The 17,585-nt window shown below is 25.3% G+C and overlaps 1 pseudogene; it reads right to left on the reverse strand.

The window, feature by feature from the left end:
* Positions 1–8,177: 8,177 nt before the first annotated feature.
* LOC111274756 (mediator of RNA polymerase II transcription subunit 15a-like) lies at positions 8,178–9,590 on the reverse strand (annotated as a pseudogene).
* Positions 9,591–17,585: the final 7,995 nt, after the last annotated feature.

Raw genomic sequence — 17,585 nt, forward strand, 5'->3', positions numbered from 1 at the left:
TATTGATAAAATAATTCTGTTTGAACAAATTAATAAAATACTTATTTAGTTTATATTAATTTAATCATTTAATTAAATTATATAAGATTATAAGTAATAAATAATTACTTTATTCCTAATATTATTATAAATAATAATAATCAAATATTATTATTATTATTAAAAGTCTATTTGAACAATTATCTATTCATAATTATATCAAATTTATCTTGTTGAATATTAACGATTATTACTATATTGATAATATTATATGTTAATACTATCATAAGTCATTTAACAATTATAAAATGATATTTTATCACGTTACAAATTAATTTATAAATTAATAAACTATATTAATTATATATTATGAATTTATTATAAAACAAGCTATGTTTTAAAGTTTATTTTTGAATTTATATTTTTGTTAATTCAATTTAATATTAATTAATTAATATTTAATTAATAAACAATAATATTAATTGTCATATTATTTATTAAAAATAGTATTATTAAAAAACCTTATTTAAATTATAAGCATTATTATTTTAAATAATATCAAATATTATTTAATTAATAATAATTAACTATTATATGTTAAAATTTACTATTAATAAAGGTTATTATAATTATATAATTTTTAAATAATTATTATATCTATTTTATTTTGATATATAATAATTAATAATATTAATTAATATAATAGTAATTAATATAATAATTCAATAGTAAAAAGAAATAGTTAATATTCCAAATAATTATAATAATTATTTAATTATTATTGTAATATTAATATAATAATATATAATCATTAATAATTTCATAAAATTATAAATATATAATAATTATAAATTATTAAACTAATTTGAATCTTTAATTAATTATTAATTGATTATTAAGTAATTATTATACTCAACTAAACATTAATATAGTACAATTTATATTATTAACTAATAATTTTGAATATTTAATTATTAATTTAAAATATATTAAATTTTTAATATTTTCATTTTTAATAACATTTAATTTTTACTTAGTTACAATTATTAATATAAAGAATATATTTAAACAAATAATAAATAAAGAATCTAAATATGATCATATTTAAAATATGAATTGGTTAATTATTTGAAATAATTAAATTAATTAATATTCCAAAATTTAATAAGTAAAAATTTTAAAAATAAATTTGTTTTTTGAACATGTTCGAATAGTTTTGACTATTTGAACAATTATTTATTTCAAATAGTTATGACCTTTGCCTTTGTGATAAATCAATTGTTTCTATCCATACAAGCTTATTCCGAATAAAATAATTAAATTTATTAATATTCTAAAATTTAATAAGTAAAAATTTTAAAAATAAATTTATTTTTTGAACATGTTCAAATAGATCTGACTATTTGCAATTTATAAAAACTTATCTAGAATAAAATAATACTAATTTCTTAATATTTCCAAAATTAATAAGAAAAAGTTTTAAAAAATAAATTTGTTTATTGAACAAATTTAAAAAGGTAATATTATTTTATTTCAAATAATAATAATAATTTTAAAAATAGAATATCTAAATTATTAATATCTAAATTGATATATTATAAAATTGCTTGTTAATATTGATTATTACTAATATACAAATAATTGCTTATATAATAAAATAGAGTTCTAATTATTATATAAATCGGGATTTAAATAGTTAAATGTTATATTAATATTAACAATTTTATATAATTATTGAATTAAAAATTGTCTAGAGCATATATTATAATAATTATTTAATATTTTTTGTCATTTAAATGTTCATTATACAAGTTTTATAATTAAAGTATAATATTAATTTTATTTGTTTATTAATTATTTAACTATTATTGATTTTAATAATAACATTTAATTATTTATTGATTAATTTTTATTATTATGATTATTTATTATTAACAGTTTAATAATCAATTGTAATTAATATTTTTATATTATTATTAAACTACTAATTAATATTATCACTATTTAATTTATTATATTAATATTTATAATATTACTAATAATTAATATTATTATAATATAATAATTATAATATTTTTATAATATTAATATATAAATATATTTCTATTAATAATTACCAAATTATATATTATTAATAAGTATTAATTTTGCATATTAAATAGCATGCAAGTTTTAAATTAATAATAAGTTAATTTATAAAATAATAACTATTATAACAATATACTTATAAATAATTGTTATAGTTAAATAACTTATGATAAAATAATAATTTTATCATAACTTTGTTATAATAAATCTGTTTATTGAATTATAATATTTAATTATAATCTATTTACCACAATAATTATACTATTATAACTATTTCAATAGTTATAATAAAATATTATATAACAATATTAATATAACTATTAAAACAATTGATAAAATTATTAAATATTATAAATATAATATTATAATTAATTATAATTATAATTATAACTTATTTATAAGTTAATATTATAAATATTAGTTATAATATTTAATTATATTAATTTATTATTAATTACATATAATATAATTTATATATTATAAAACAATTGTTATTTTACTTTAATATTAATAAACAATAGTTTAATTAATTTAATAATTATATATAACTTAAAGATATATTAATTTAATAATTACTTATTAATATAATTAATAAGTCTTAATATTGTTAAGACTAATAAATTAATCTATTGTGAGTTTATATTGTATTTGGAATAAACTTGTATGAATAGAAACAATTTTTTTACCATTAAACAAAATGTCATAACGATTTGAAATAGAAAATTGTTCAAATAGTCATAACTATTTCAACCTTTTGGATAAATAGATTCATTTTTTAAATCTCTTACTCATTAATTTTTGAAATGCTAATAAATTAGTATCATTTTATTTGAAATAAGCCTATATGAACTTATACAATTGTTTATGATGAAACAGTTGGTCATAACGATTTGAAATAGATAAATATTCAAATAGTTAAGAGTATTTGAACTTTCTCGGTAAATATATATATTTTTAAAATTTTTTATTATTAATTGTCAAAATATTAATAAATTAATGTTATTTTAATTTGAATAAGCTTGTACGAACAAAATAATTGTTTCATGGAAAAGTAAAATGTCATAATGATTTGAAATAAATAATTATTCGAATAGTCATAACTGTTGAACTTATTCAATAAACATAGTTATTTTTTAAATCTTAAACTTATTAATTTAATAATTAATCTTAAATTATTATAATTGCATTAATAAATAGTTATGACTATTTGATTTCAAATAGATATGACATTTTGTTTTATCATAAACAAATTGTTTCTATTCATACAAGCGTATTCAAAATAAAATAATATTAATTTATTAATGTTCCAAAAATTAATGAGAAAAAATTTTTAAAATTTTTTTATTATTTTATTTATTTAATTAATAGTATTAACTAAATATATATAATATTAATAATAATTATTGTTTTTGTTATATAACTATATTTATATTATTACTATAATAATATTATTAAATTATTATTAAGTAATATAGTAATCATACTTCAAAAAAGAGTGGGAAAGATAATTAAATTATATATAAAAACAGTCAAAAACTTATTATTACAATTATCATAATTATAATTTATAATTATATTATGTAGTTTTTATAATATAATTTATAATATAATAATAAACTATATAAATTAATTATAATTAATTATAATTATTAAATGATTTAATTATAAGTTTTTAATAAATAATTAGTTTAATTATATATTTAAATTAATTCATAAATATAATAAATATTTAAATTTTATTTAATTGATTAATTAAAGTATAAATATTTAATTAAATATATTTTTAGTAGTTATATTTAATACTACAATATATATTAATTTTAAATATTAAATCTAATTTATTTATGTAATTAAAATTATTTAAATTTTTGTTTAAATTTTAACTGTATAGATTATGATTGAGTAATATTTATAGTTAATAATTTAATAAATTATATAATTTAAATTATATATTAAATCATAAGAATTTAGAATTTATTTAACTATTTATAATTATTTATAATTAAGTAAAAATATATATAATAAGAATTTATATTTAATAAATTAATATTAAAATTACCTTTAATGATTTTTAAATAATATAAAAGAATTAAGCTATAAGCTTAATAATAAAATAATCAAATAATTATGGTCATTTCAACAATTATCCATAGATTTAATATATAAATATCAAATAATTTATTTAGTAATATATCATATTATTATATATTAAATTATAATATTTTTAATTATTATTATATAGATTAATTAATAAGTTAATATAATTCATAATAGATTATACTAAATTAATATTATTAAGTTATAATATTTTTACTAGTTATTAACTGTATAGATTAACTTTTATTAATCTATTTGATTTAATTATACAAATAAATTAGATTTAATATTTAAAATTAATATATATTATAGTATTAAATATAACTAGTAATTTTAATAATTATTTAATTAATTTAATAATTATATAGACTATATAATTTAGTATAATCATTAATTAATAAATTTTTATTAATATTTCAAAACTAATAGTTACTACGAATAATAATTGAATAATTATTATTCAATTATAATATTTTATACATATTATATTATGTATATACTAATTTAATAATTGTATTTGAATTATTAATATAATATTTAATTAACAATTAGGCTATTTATATATTCTATTAATTATTAATATTAAATATTAAATATGAACATATAAATAATTTGTTATAATTAATAATAGAATTATATCAATATATTTTTAAATACTATTAATAATAATAATAATAATAATATCAAATTATTTATATTTTTATAATTTAATAATTAATATATAATTATTTGTAACATTAAAAATATTATTTAATTATTATATGTTATAAATATCGTATATTAATAATTTATTAATTGTTCATAAATAATTGTCTATTATCTATTTCAAAATTTTGGAATTATATTATTTTAATTATAAATCTCTATTATCTGTAAATAAATTAATTTATCACAATTTATCTATTGTTAAATAATCATTAAATTATAATTATTATACTATAATTTTTATTATTACTAATTATAGTTAATAAATTTAAACACATAATATATATTAATATTAATTTATAATTATTTCATATAGTCTTAACTATTTGAACTGATTTAGCAAATGAATTTATTTTTTAAATCACTTAATTATGAATTTTCAGACTATTATTAAATTAGAATTATTTTTTTTGAATAAATTTGTATGAACAGAAATAATTGTTTTATGATAGAACAAAATTAATACTATATAAATATTAATAATAACTAATAATTAATTAATAATTGTTAAAATTAATAATAATTAATTAACCATCAACTTTTCTTCTCTTATTTTCTTGAGCAAACAATAGGATTAAATGATAAAAGGAGAACTTATAAATATGCAGTATTTCAAATTCATTTTTCATGCTGCTATTTTTATTAAATAGAAAATTAATATATGTTAAATATATAATTAATAATATTTATACATTAGTATTACATTAAATATAAAATTGATAAGTATAATTTAATATAATGAAATTATATTTATTAATTTAATAATTCACAATAATTTCGAATTACAATAATTTAAGTCTTAATTATTATAATTAATTTAAATGAATTATTAATAAACTATTAATAGTTCAAATTATTTATAACTTTCTTGTAACATTTATAATTTGAAAGCCTATTTATTTTATAAATTTATTAAATTATTAGTATAATAATTATTTATTATTATAAATAATTAATGTTATTAAATTAGTATTTTATGACAAAACAAAGGGTTATAATATTTGAAGTTTACAATTGTTCAAATAGTTATGTATTTGAACCAGTTTGGTAAACAGATTTGGTAATATATTATAAATTATTATAATTATAAAAATAATTATTGTTATATATTATTTATTTATATATAAATAATTTATATATATTTATTATATAAATTACATTCATATTATAAGCTGTAATTATAATAAATAAACAAGTTAAATAATTATATTATTATATTTTATAAATTAATATATTATTAAATAATAATTATTTACAATATTATAAATATTAATTATATATAATATAGTTTATAAATATAATATATTTACATTATATTATAAGATAATAATTCCATATTATTAGATAATATTGTACTAAATAAATTATATAATAAATTAATAATATTTATTTATATAATATAATTAAATTATATTAAATTTATAATTATAAAAATTATAATGTAAATTATTAATTCAAATATAATTTCTAATTAATTAATATTAATTTTAAATCTTATTAATTCAATTATTATTAAATAACATGTATTAGCTAATACATTTTTATTATTAATAATTATGGATATTATAATTATTTAATGAAATATTATTTAAATTATTTTAAATATAAATTCTTAATAATAACTATAGTATTATTTTAATTATAATAATATTATAATTTTAATTGTAATATAATTTTTAATTAAACAAAATTGGATATTAATTTTAATAAACAGTAGTATATGTTTACAAATAATATTTGATACACAATATCATCATATAATAATTAATATACTTTATTAATAGTTACAAACAATATATTATAATTAATATTATAATCAGTTTTAATTTATTTAATAATATTATTTAAATTATTAATTAATATATTGATTAATATTATTAATAATAAATATTAATATTATTAATATTAATAACTATTGGTAATAAATCTGATATAATAATTTAGTTTTAAGTATAACATAGAAATTAAAACATAATTAAAAAAAACAAATGAATTATTTAACTTTTTTGTTTATTATAATATAATAACTAGATATTTTATATAACATAGTATATTAATATATATTTAAATAAATAATTGTACAATTGTCACTTAGATATCTTAATTTATTTAATTAAATTTATAATAACTGTTAAAAATGTATAATATTTGTATTTATTAAATAATTATAATTATAATAGTTATCACTATTTGCAATGGTAGGCCAATAGATTCAATTTTTAAATTCATTGCTTATTAATTGTTAGAATATTAATAAATTAGCATTAATTTATTTCGAATAAAACTATAACAATAGAAATAATTGTTTTATGACAAAACAAAGGGTTATAATAATATGAAATAATTAATTGTTAAATTGTTATAACTAATTGAACTAGTTTGGTAAACAAATTTATTTTTTAAATCTTTTATTAATTTTGAAAATATTAATAAATTAATATCATTTTATTTCAAACAAAATTATATTAACAAAAACATTTGTTTTATGATAAAATAAAAGAATATAATGATTTGAAATAGATAATTATTCATATAGCCTTAACTATTTGAACTGGTTCAACAAATAAATTTATTTTTCAAATCTCTTAATTATTAATTTTCATAATATTATTAGATTCGTATTATTTTTTTAATTAATTAATATTTATATAATGTCATAACGTCTAGATCCGGGGATCTATCACTAGACATTGACTTTTAGGGAGTCGCCACCAATCTTTTTTATCAAGGTGCGATTGGCCACTTAAAGAATCTGTCATTTCAGGGAACCCCTAAGTTTAAGGGCCCCTAAAAGAATAGATTCAGGTCTACTAACCAGAACAGAGTTCGGGAGTTCGATTACGTGTAAGGAAGGTTATAGCACCCTCACAACGTCCATCAAAAGATGGTACCAGCATAATTTTGTGTTATTCAATAAGCCTTAAAATTTTACGAAGTAATTAACTATTGAAAATTATTCTCAATTGACTCTAATACTTTTAGCAAAAAATTGAAAAAATTCCCTCACCTCGGAGTATGTAAGAAAACTACTGTTTCACTTACAAAGGCTCCATCGTCGGATTATTTAACATTAAAAAAAATAAAAAGGAAGACAAGAATGATTGTTCTTGTGCAGGAAAAATTGATACTTTCAACTTTTCCCCAAAATATTTTTTTTTTGCGGAAAGCTTATTTTCAAGCAAAATTGATACTTTCAACTTTTTCTCAAAAAAAAACTTTTCTGAAAATTTATTTTTAAGGAAAATTGATACTTTTAACCTTTCCCCAAAAATATTTTTAGAAAACTTATTTTCAAGAAAAATTAGCGTTCACGGTGAGACAAATGGAGCCTGAAAGAGTAGGGGTGAAGATGTATGAAATTGGGCACTTGGTTTTGAATGCTCATATGAATAACCTGGAAGTTGGCCAGTTGAGAGATTTGCTTGAAGAACCCCAAGATTAACACCAATTCCCTGTCTCATGTTCACGTCATTTATATCATCCATTTCATGCAGCTGCTTTTGTTGCTGTTGCTTTCACGTCATTTATATCATCCATTTCATGCAGCTACTTTTGTTGCGTTACTGTAGTTGTTGCAGTAGCCGCAGCATTTGCTGCATCTGAAGCAGTTGAAACTGTTGTTTGTACATTTGTGACTGCAGCATTTGCTGTTCCTGTTGTTGTTTCATATGCTGGTGCTGAAGCATGTTGGAATTTGAATGATTATGTTGTAAAGGTCCTGCAGCAGCCTGCTGCATTGAGCCTAGGGCATTACCTTGTCCTGCATCCAAATTGGAACTGGGCTGCAACAAATTTAACATGGTCTGCTATGCTGTTGCAACCCCAGCTAAGGAAGGCGCAGAATTATGCTGCAAACTTGTCATGTTCTTCGGCTGCATTGTTGGAACAAAACCCTATAAATTCGTTGACTGCAACTGAGGGTTCATTTGATTATCATGAGACTGTGTCTGATTAATTTGAGGTTGTTGCTGCGGCATGTAATGCATATGAGGTGGAGAAAGCTGTCCTTGCTGCAGTACTGAGACTGCCTTCTTTGGCCTATTGGTATTTAAAAAATTTATTATCTGCTTCTCATACAAACTCAACTTATCCTTAAAAGTGGGTGAGATACTGGCTTTGGGAACTGATAAGAAAGATATAATGTGCTCCAGCATGATCTTGAACAATTTCAACTTTTCAAGCTGCTCTGACTTTGGCTGCTGTGGAAGAGAATCATGCTACCGCAACTTGGTAGCAATTTTCTGGTACATCTCATTTAATTCAGGAAAGTATGTCTCTTTCATGGCCTTGATCTTCTGATAGACCTCTTCTTGCTAATCACCCCCATTTGCATGTCCTGATTGAGCTGTGGAATTTGATGATGTCTCTAGAACAGCTCTGATGCGTGAATCCTTGGCTGCATATTTTGGTGTAATTGATTGGGCTGCTGTTGCAAACCCAATTGTTGCTGCAGCTGAGTAGACTGTAATTGCATCTGTGACATCAGTTGCTGTCTGTCGCGTCACCCAATCTGTGCTCCCAAGGCATTCATGGATGCTTTGTAGCAAGGATTCCAAGCTCTGAGATGCAATTGCTCCCACCTGTGACAAACTCGCCATTACCAGCAAAACGGAAACCTTAGCCATAAAATTTTGATTATTTAACAGCTTGTAGATCCTTGGACACAGCTTCTGAAAAATAGCCAAAGGAGGATCAGTTGCACATTCCACCATCTTAGCCATACACGTTGCTGCACTAGATTGCACCCCGCGTCAGTGACTCGACTTTGTACCATGACTTGCACACCAATGAGGCAGTGTTTCGGTCCTACCTCAACGTAACAAAGTGGAGCGCATTTTCCAATATGTTCTCCAGAACCTGGTTCAGGTACGACGGCTGGAACTTCGGGTGACCCACCATCAAGCAGCTGCTAGCTGGAGCTCTTCTTGAAGCAACTTGCCTATTTTTGAAAGCACCAAATGCGGGGAAAATCCAATCACCAGACATTTCAGATCTCCAAGAAGGTCCTCTTCCCCTCAAACCTAGAGCAATTCTATCAGATTGGACAAATCTTGGTCTTTAAGCACTCTTCGGGTCATGGATGGAGAGATCACCAGGATACCAATCCTATTCTCAAGTGGCCCGTAGGTATGACCTAGTACAGCAAAGTAAAAGTGAAGGTCAAGGTCAATGAAGGGAAGGTTTCCCACCAAGGGGAAGCCTCGAGGGCTTGGTGGCGATGAGGGCTTCCCCTTTTGTTTTGCTTCTATTTTCTCCCCGTCCCCCTATTGCTGTGAATTGTAATGACACATAAAACCAAGTGATTGTGTTTCAATTTGATTCCCATTAGTCATCAAATGCTAAAGATTAGCACCTAATTATCTTTTCTGATCATCATCAAACTTAATCTCAATCTTTCTTTTTTTTTTTAAATAATCAGATAATTAAAAGAAAGAAAAAGAAAATAAATCATAAAATAAAAAAATGATAAATATGAATAAAAATCCCTGCAACTGAGCTTGGATTAGTCTCAATTGACAAAGAATCCCGGACAAAATGGGGTGTCTAAAGCTGCCCCTCTTTGCACATTTTTTGTGAAACAGAAATTATGCAAAGACGTAGACACCCCTTCAAGACTCAACTGATTTTTTTTTGTTTTTTTACCTTTTTTTTTTGCTTTTTTTTTTAAAAAAATTTTGATCAAAGCTCCTCTAAGCATAGGCTCAATGATTTTAAGAAACATAAACAAAGCTTCTCTAAATAGAGGCAACTTTTTTTTTGTTTTTTGTTTGTCCATTTTTTTTCCTTTTTTGCTTTTTTTTTTTTTTTAAAATTTGATCAAAACTCCTCTAAACAGAGGCTTAATGATTTTGAGAAACATAAACAAAGCTCCTCTAAATACAGGTAACTTTTTTTTTTGTTTTTTTATTTTTTATTTTTTTTTATCAAAGCTCCTCTAAACAGAGGCTTAACGACTTTGGAAAGTAAATTGCTCCTCTAAACAGAGGCACCATGACTTTTGGAAAGTAAATTGCTCATCTAAACAGAGGCACCGTGACTTTGAAAAAGTAAATTGCTCCTCTAAACAGAGGCACCACAACTTTGAAAAAGTAAATTGCTCCTCTAAACAGAGGCACCATGACTTTGAAAAAGTAAATTGCTTATCTAAACAGAGGCACCATGACTTTTGGAAAGTAAATTGCTCCTCTAAACAGAGGCACCACGACTTTGAAAAGTAAATTGCTCCTCTAAACAGAGGTAACGAAACTTTGAAAAATAAATGGCTCCTTGAAAATCATGTCCAAAAGAGTTATAGATCGTGATTGAAGAAATTTTGTAATGGAAACTGAAAGATTCACAATTTGAGTTCACATTAATAGGTTCAGATTCACAAGAACCTTCCAACTTCGTAAGAATTTACTGAAATTTGATTCTCAAAATTTCAGTTTCATTCAAATTTGCAAGATCTCAAGATTTGCATTTGCAACTTGCAAGACTCGCATCAAAGATCCTCATTTGAATTTTGGAGGCTCACATCCAAAAGTTCAAGGCTTTTCAAAGGTTCTCATTTGGCAAACTTGGAATTCATATCCAAAAATCTAAAGCTTTTCATTTGAATTTTGGAAATTCACATCCAAGAATTCAAAGCTTTTCATTTGAGTTCAAAGGCTTACATGCAATAAAACTTAGAGTTTCACATCTAAGTTCAAAGGCTCTCATTTGAAACATTAGAAGTTCATATCCAAAGGGTTGAAGCTTTGTATTTTGAAGATTCACATCCAAAAGTTCAAAACTTTTCATTTGTTCGAAGATTCACATTCGACGAATTTTAGGGTTTCACTCCTCAAAGACTCTCATTTGAGTTCTCAAAAATTCTCATCAAAATATTCACAATTTGTTTTTCAAGTGACTCAAAATTTTGCATGAATGAATGTCATGACCAAATATGCACATGCCTTCTTAATGATGCAAATGCGGCAACCTATATTCTCATAGTGCCATGCATGTTTAAACAAAGTTTAATTCATCAAATTATGTGCATGTACTATTCAAGCAATGATGTCACCATGATGCATGTAATGCAGATGTCAATGTAACAAAATTCTAAATAATTGTGGAATATGATCCTCAATACCCTACCATCTCACATTATCCCTTGTTCAGTTTCTCAATACTTTGGAATAAGCTTCATTAATCGATCATCACTTGACCATCATTCAATGAACTTCTCAGCACTAACAAATTTCAAAACAAGTTTCATTCACCATCACTGGGTCATTACTCATAGGTGTCTCAGCATTAACCAATCCAAAACAAACTTTGTCCACTGATTGTTCTGATCATTCAATCATAACTTGCAAGTCATATCGACCAATTCATCATTGTACTCATCACTTGGTTATACCACTTTTCAAGATTTGCCCCATCATATTCTCCATTTAATCACATTATATATCTTTTCAAATAATCTCTTTTAGGTTTCTACCATTTCTTCATTTTGTTACCACCATCATCTTAGATTTCTTTTCAAATGAATGCAAGATTCTTTTAAACACATATTCATTCATTCATTATCATTTCAAATCTTGACAAATACAATGCAATGAAGCATTTTTTCAATTCATTCTAGGGGTGTAATAATAAGAGAACACAAGGTGAATTATGGTAAAGATAATCAATGAAGATCTATTTTTGTACAAAACAAATGGGAAAGGAAATAAATTGGATACAGGTCATTGGGATGGATGGTATGTCTAAATGATGAATATTCAGACAAATCTTAACATTAATCTAGGATTCTTTTTCAAAAACTTATTCCATTTACTGTTGAAGTCATCTTGAGCTTGGTGAACTTTGCCTCAGTTTTTGAGGGATCTTCATATGTCTTTGATCTTCCATTCATGTGAACCATTTGACCTGAATCTTTTTCTACCAAAAATCACCCTTTCAAGTTTTCAATTTGAATCTCTTTTTTCATTTTCTCATTTTTTTCTTCTTTTTTTCTTTTTTTTTCTTTTTTTATATATTTTTTTATCATCTTTTTTTTCTTTTTTCTCATTTTTCATCCATTGTTGATATCTTTCATACATCAAACTTTACAGCAATGTAGCATGATTCCATTGCTTCATCATGAGCATACCTTCGCTCAACATATGATCATTCAAGTTGAGTATTCACATTTGATCCAAATAGACTTTTCAAGGTTGTAATGTAGGCCAAGGTGAAGGGTCATAAAAAAAATAGACATAATAGGCTCAAAACATGTATTAAAAGGGTTCAAAACCAAAGGATCATTTGATACAACTTGGCATTTTGCCCTCACATCGTTTCACGATTTTTTTTTCTTCACACAAAGGATTCTCATTACTTTACCCCAAATCATATGTGGCATTTATTTTTCTTTTGCTTTTCTTTCTCTTTCCATCTTTGAGACCTTTTGTGGTATTTTTTTTTTCAAAAATTACCCTCCAATGTAGAGGGTGATCCTTGGTTGGGGTTCTTCAGAAAAAAAATCATGATAGGCTCAAAAGGGTAGCAATGAATGATTTTTCGAATGATAAAAAAAAGATGGCCATTTTTCATTTCAATTGTGAATACCTTTCTTGAACATCATCTATTGAACAAAGCTCATGAATCTGTATAAAAGATTGCACATCTTCAAGCCATATCTATTTCACCTCCGGTAACAGCTTACTTTTTGCTCAAATCATCTTCTCATATTAATGTGAATGAGTTCTCAAAATTAAATTCCAGAATTAGTGTTATCATTGTCTAAATATTCATCATCCGAAATTTGAGAATGAGAATGTGAAGTTATGAAAGGTAACAGGACATGGAATAATGGTCGAGTGAAAGAGAAAATGTAATGAAATGCATTAACTTGCCCTTATTAAGATGATAACAAGTGAAATCATATTGCAGAAAAGAAATCTTAACATTACTTTAAAAGAACTCTTAGAATGACAAGTGGCATTCAACCAGTTTTAACATCCTCTTTAAAATCATGCCCCTGGGCAACCAGGTGAAGGATTTTTATCTCATCCCATTAATTCATTGTGACTCTTCATATTCTTGATCCTCAAACAAAATGATTGGGCTTTTTCTGTCGAGTTCTAAAGATACAGGCTTGACCATTTGAGCGATTGCTTCCATTATCATGCTCCCTGTTGTATTGCTTCTGGTAAAGGCAATCTTGTCAACATTGGGATGATGTGCCAAAGGAATCGCAACTTTCAGGCCCAATCCAGTCAGAATATTCAAGACATCTGGAGGAAAACCAACCTTACTACATACATTAGCCAGCTCCAAACAGGTGATAGGTACCAACCCGAAAGGCTTCAGTATTGCAACACAATCTTTTGCTTTGCATCTAAACCTTCAGTAAGGTATGTATAGTACTCAAAACATCCAGCAACATCATCAATGTCCCAAGTTGCTTCATCAAGTAGTTTCCCGTAATCAATTGCTCAAGCTTTGCTAATTCAGATTTTCTCTCTGTTATCTTAGGAACGATGGCCCGTAAATACTTGGTACGAACAGTGCCAGAAGTTGAAGCTCATTCCATCATTGATTAATCGTTGCACCTCATGCTTTAAAGGAGTGTAATTTTCAGTGCAATGGCCAAAAATTTTATAGCGGTAGTCATAATGAGCTGTAGGATCATACCACTTAGGATGAGGTGGTTTAAGAGGGTCCACATGGCTTGGGGGCAATCAGGTGGCTATTATAGAGCTCTCAGTATAACTCTATATAAGTCATGAGGATTGGATCAAATACAAGTTTTTCTCAAATAGTCCATTGCTCTCGTGAACCATTTTTCAAGCTAATAGGATGAATTTAGGGTCTTGCAAGAGTTTGACTGTTAAGGCTGTATATGAGAGCATGGGGGATAAAAATGGGCTAGTATATGGATGAATTAGATGGTTGTGAGGGCTAGTTGGTATGGATAAGATGAAGCATTATTCACAGTATGATAGTATGGAGAGTAATTTGAGGGTAGATAGGGTTGATATCCCCTGAACTATCTGTCAAAGCCTACAGCTTGAGCTTCGGTCTCTTTTTTTTTGGGTGTCTTCTTGGTTTCTTCTCATTTCAGCTTGCCATTCTCAATGATTTCACCTGGCATTCCCTATCATCTTTTCATAATAGAGGGATTTCAAAGTACTAACAAGCAATATGGTGGTCTCATTTTCAATCAAAAAAAGTTGCACTTGAGAAGCAATATCCCTTCACCTTTAGGCATATTTTTTTTGAATGATTCAGTTGCTTTCTTATTCATATTCTGTAAAGAAAGATGATCAAGGACCAAGTTTATTATATACTGGTATCGACTAATGAAAGTATAAGCCATATCGCTCCAAGAAGCAATATGATTCCTGTCCAACTAGACATACCACCTAGCAGTAGAGCGAGTGAGGCTGTCTTAGAATGCATGCATCAAAAGCTTTTCATTATTGGCATGGGCAGTCACTTTTCGACAATACATAGTAATGTGAAATTTTGGACACTTTGTACCATCGTATTTCTCGAACTTCAGCACCTTGAATTTTGGAAGAATAACCACAGCAGGAACTAAACAGGGCCCAGCAACATCAACTGAGCTATAAAAACTAACTCCCTCCACTGCTCGCAGCGTTTTCTCTAACATGTTCATCTTTTGTTCAGCTTTTGAGGCTTCTAAAGCCCTCTTCTCCTTAGGCCTCAACTTTTCTTCTAGATCATCCAAATTAGGGATTGATATTGGTTCTACTGGCTTTTCAATAAAGACAAGAATTGTCCTTAATTTAAAGTTGATGGCATTCTGGGATATGTGTACCCTACAGGATAGGTGAACCGCTGTGGTAGTAGACCTTGTACAGATTAGGCTTGATGTAGCTCGAAACTAGAAAGGCACAATGGGTCATCCTCCTCCATTTGGCTAGCATTCTCCTCTATTGCCTTCCCCTTGGTTAGCTTGTTCAAAGCCTCTAATATCTTATTCAACTCTTCTTCTAACTTCTCTTGAGCTTTCTCTAATCTCTCAATTGGAATTTTTTGTTCCATTTGCCTGGCTCGAGCTCTTGTGTTGTATTGATGAGTGGAGTTACTTGGTGGAGCTATCCTTGAACCTTTAGCACCATAACTTTGATTAAAAATGCTATGCTATGCTTTATGTATGATGCTTTGATGCATGAATGAAATGTACATTTTTCTAAATGAAATCTAATATGAAATGGATGCAAATGATTGTGTTAAAATATGATCATGAAAATAATACAGATGCATACAATCAGACAAACAACATAGTTAGTTCTATGGATAAAATGAAAGTGATGCTGATGCATAATGTTACATATGACAATGAAAATGATACACAAAGTTAAACAATCAAAATGATTAGATAAACACCCTTTTCGTGTCTTAATTTCAGGGTATATCTATCATTGGATAGAAATGACTCTATCCTAGGTTTAGGCACTCTTAAGGTTTACTATATGCGGTTTTAAGGTCAAAGTCTAAAGGTTCCCAAATTGCTCCTTACATCCTTGTCCATCATAGACTAGTAAGGCACCCTAATCCTCACCCATTACAAGCTACAAGCGGAAAAGGTTCAATTTGAGTGGGAGTATTTCGCTAGCCACTGCGGAGGCATTAGACCTCACGAAAGCAATAGGTACTTTACTCCTTCCTAGAGGGACGGAGCTCGGGTGTAGAGCTCATGTTATGCACATGCATATGAATGACATAATTAACAAGGTAAATAAACATGAATGAATAATAACACATATATACAAAAAGGTTCAATTTTATTAGGCTTTTGGATAACACAAATTATTTGCTGGCCTGACTCTCAAAGTCTCCAGTGGAGTCGCCAAGCTGTCATAACGTCTAGATCTGGGGATCTATCGCTAGACATTGACTTTTAGGGAGTCACCACCAATCTTTTTTATCAAGGTACGATTGGCCACCTAAAGAATCTGTCATTTCAGGGAACACCTAAGTTTAAGGGCCCCTAAAAGAATAGGTTCAGGTCTACTAACCAGAGCAGAGTTCGAGAGTTCGGTTACGTGTGAGGAAGGTTATAACACCTTCACAATGCCCATCAAAAGATGGTACCAGCATAATTTTGTATTATCTGATAAGCCTTAAAATTTTACCAAGTAATTAACTATTGAAAATTATTCTCAATTGACTCTAATACTTTTAGTAGAAATTGAAAAAATTCCCTCACCTCAGGAGTATGTAAAAAAATTACTGTTTCACTTGCAGAGGCTCAATCGTCGGATTATTTAACATTAAAAAAAATAGAAAGGAAGAAAAGAATGATTGTTCTTGTGTAGGGAAAATTGATACTTTCAACTTTTTTCCAAAATATTTTTTTTTTGTGAAAAGCTTATTTTCAAGGAAAATTGATACTTTCAACTTTTTCTCAAAAAAAACCTTTTCTGAAAATTTAATTTTAAGGAAAATTGATACTTTCAATATTTTTCCAAAAATATTTTTAGAAAACTTATTTTCAAGAAAAATTGGCATTCACGGTGAGACAAATGGAGCCTGAAAGAGTAGGGGTGAAGATGTATGAAATTGGGCACTTGGTTTTGAATGCTCGTATGAATAACCTGAAAGTTGGCTAGTTGAGAGATTTGCTTGAAGAACCCCAAGATTAACACCAATTCCCTGTCTCATGTTCACGTCATTTATATCATCCATTTCATGCAGCTGCTTTTGTTGCTGTTGCTGTTGCTTTCATGTCATTT

The sequence above is a fragment of the Durio zibethinus genome, chromosome 17, assembly GCF_047325235.1.
Source record: "Durio zibethinus cultivar Kanyao isolate XHJ-2024 chromosome 17, ASM4732523v1, whole genome shotgun sequence".
Taxonomy (NCBI): Eukaryota; Viridiplantae; Streptophyta; class Magnoliopsida; order Malvales; family Malvaceae; genus Durio; species Durio zibethinus.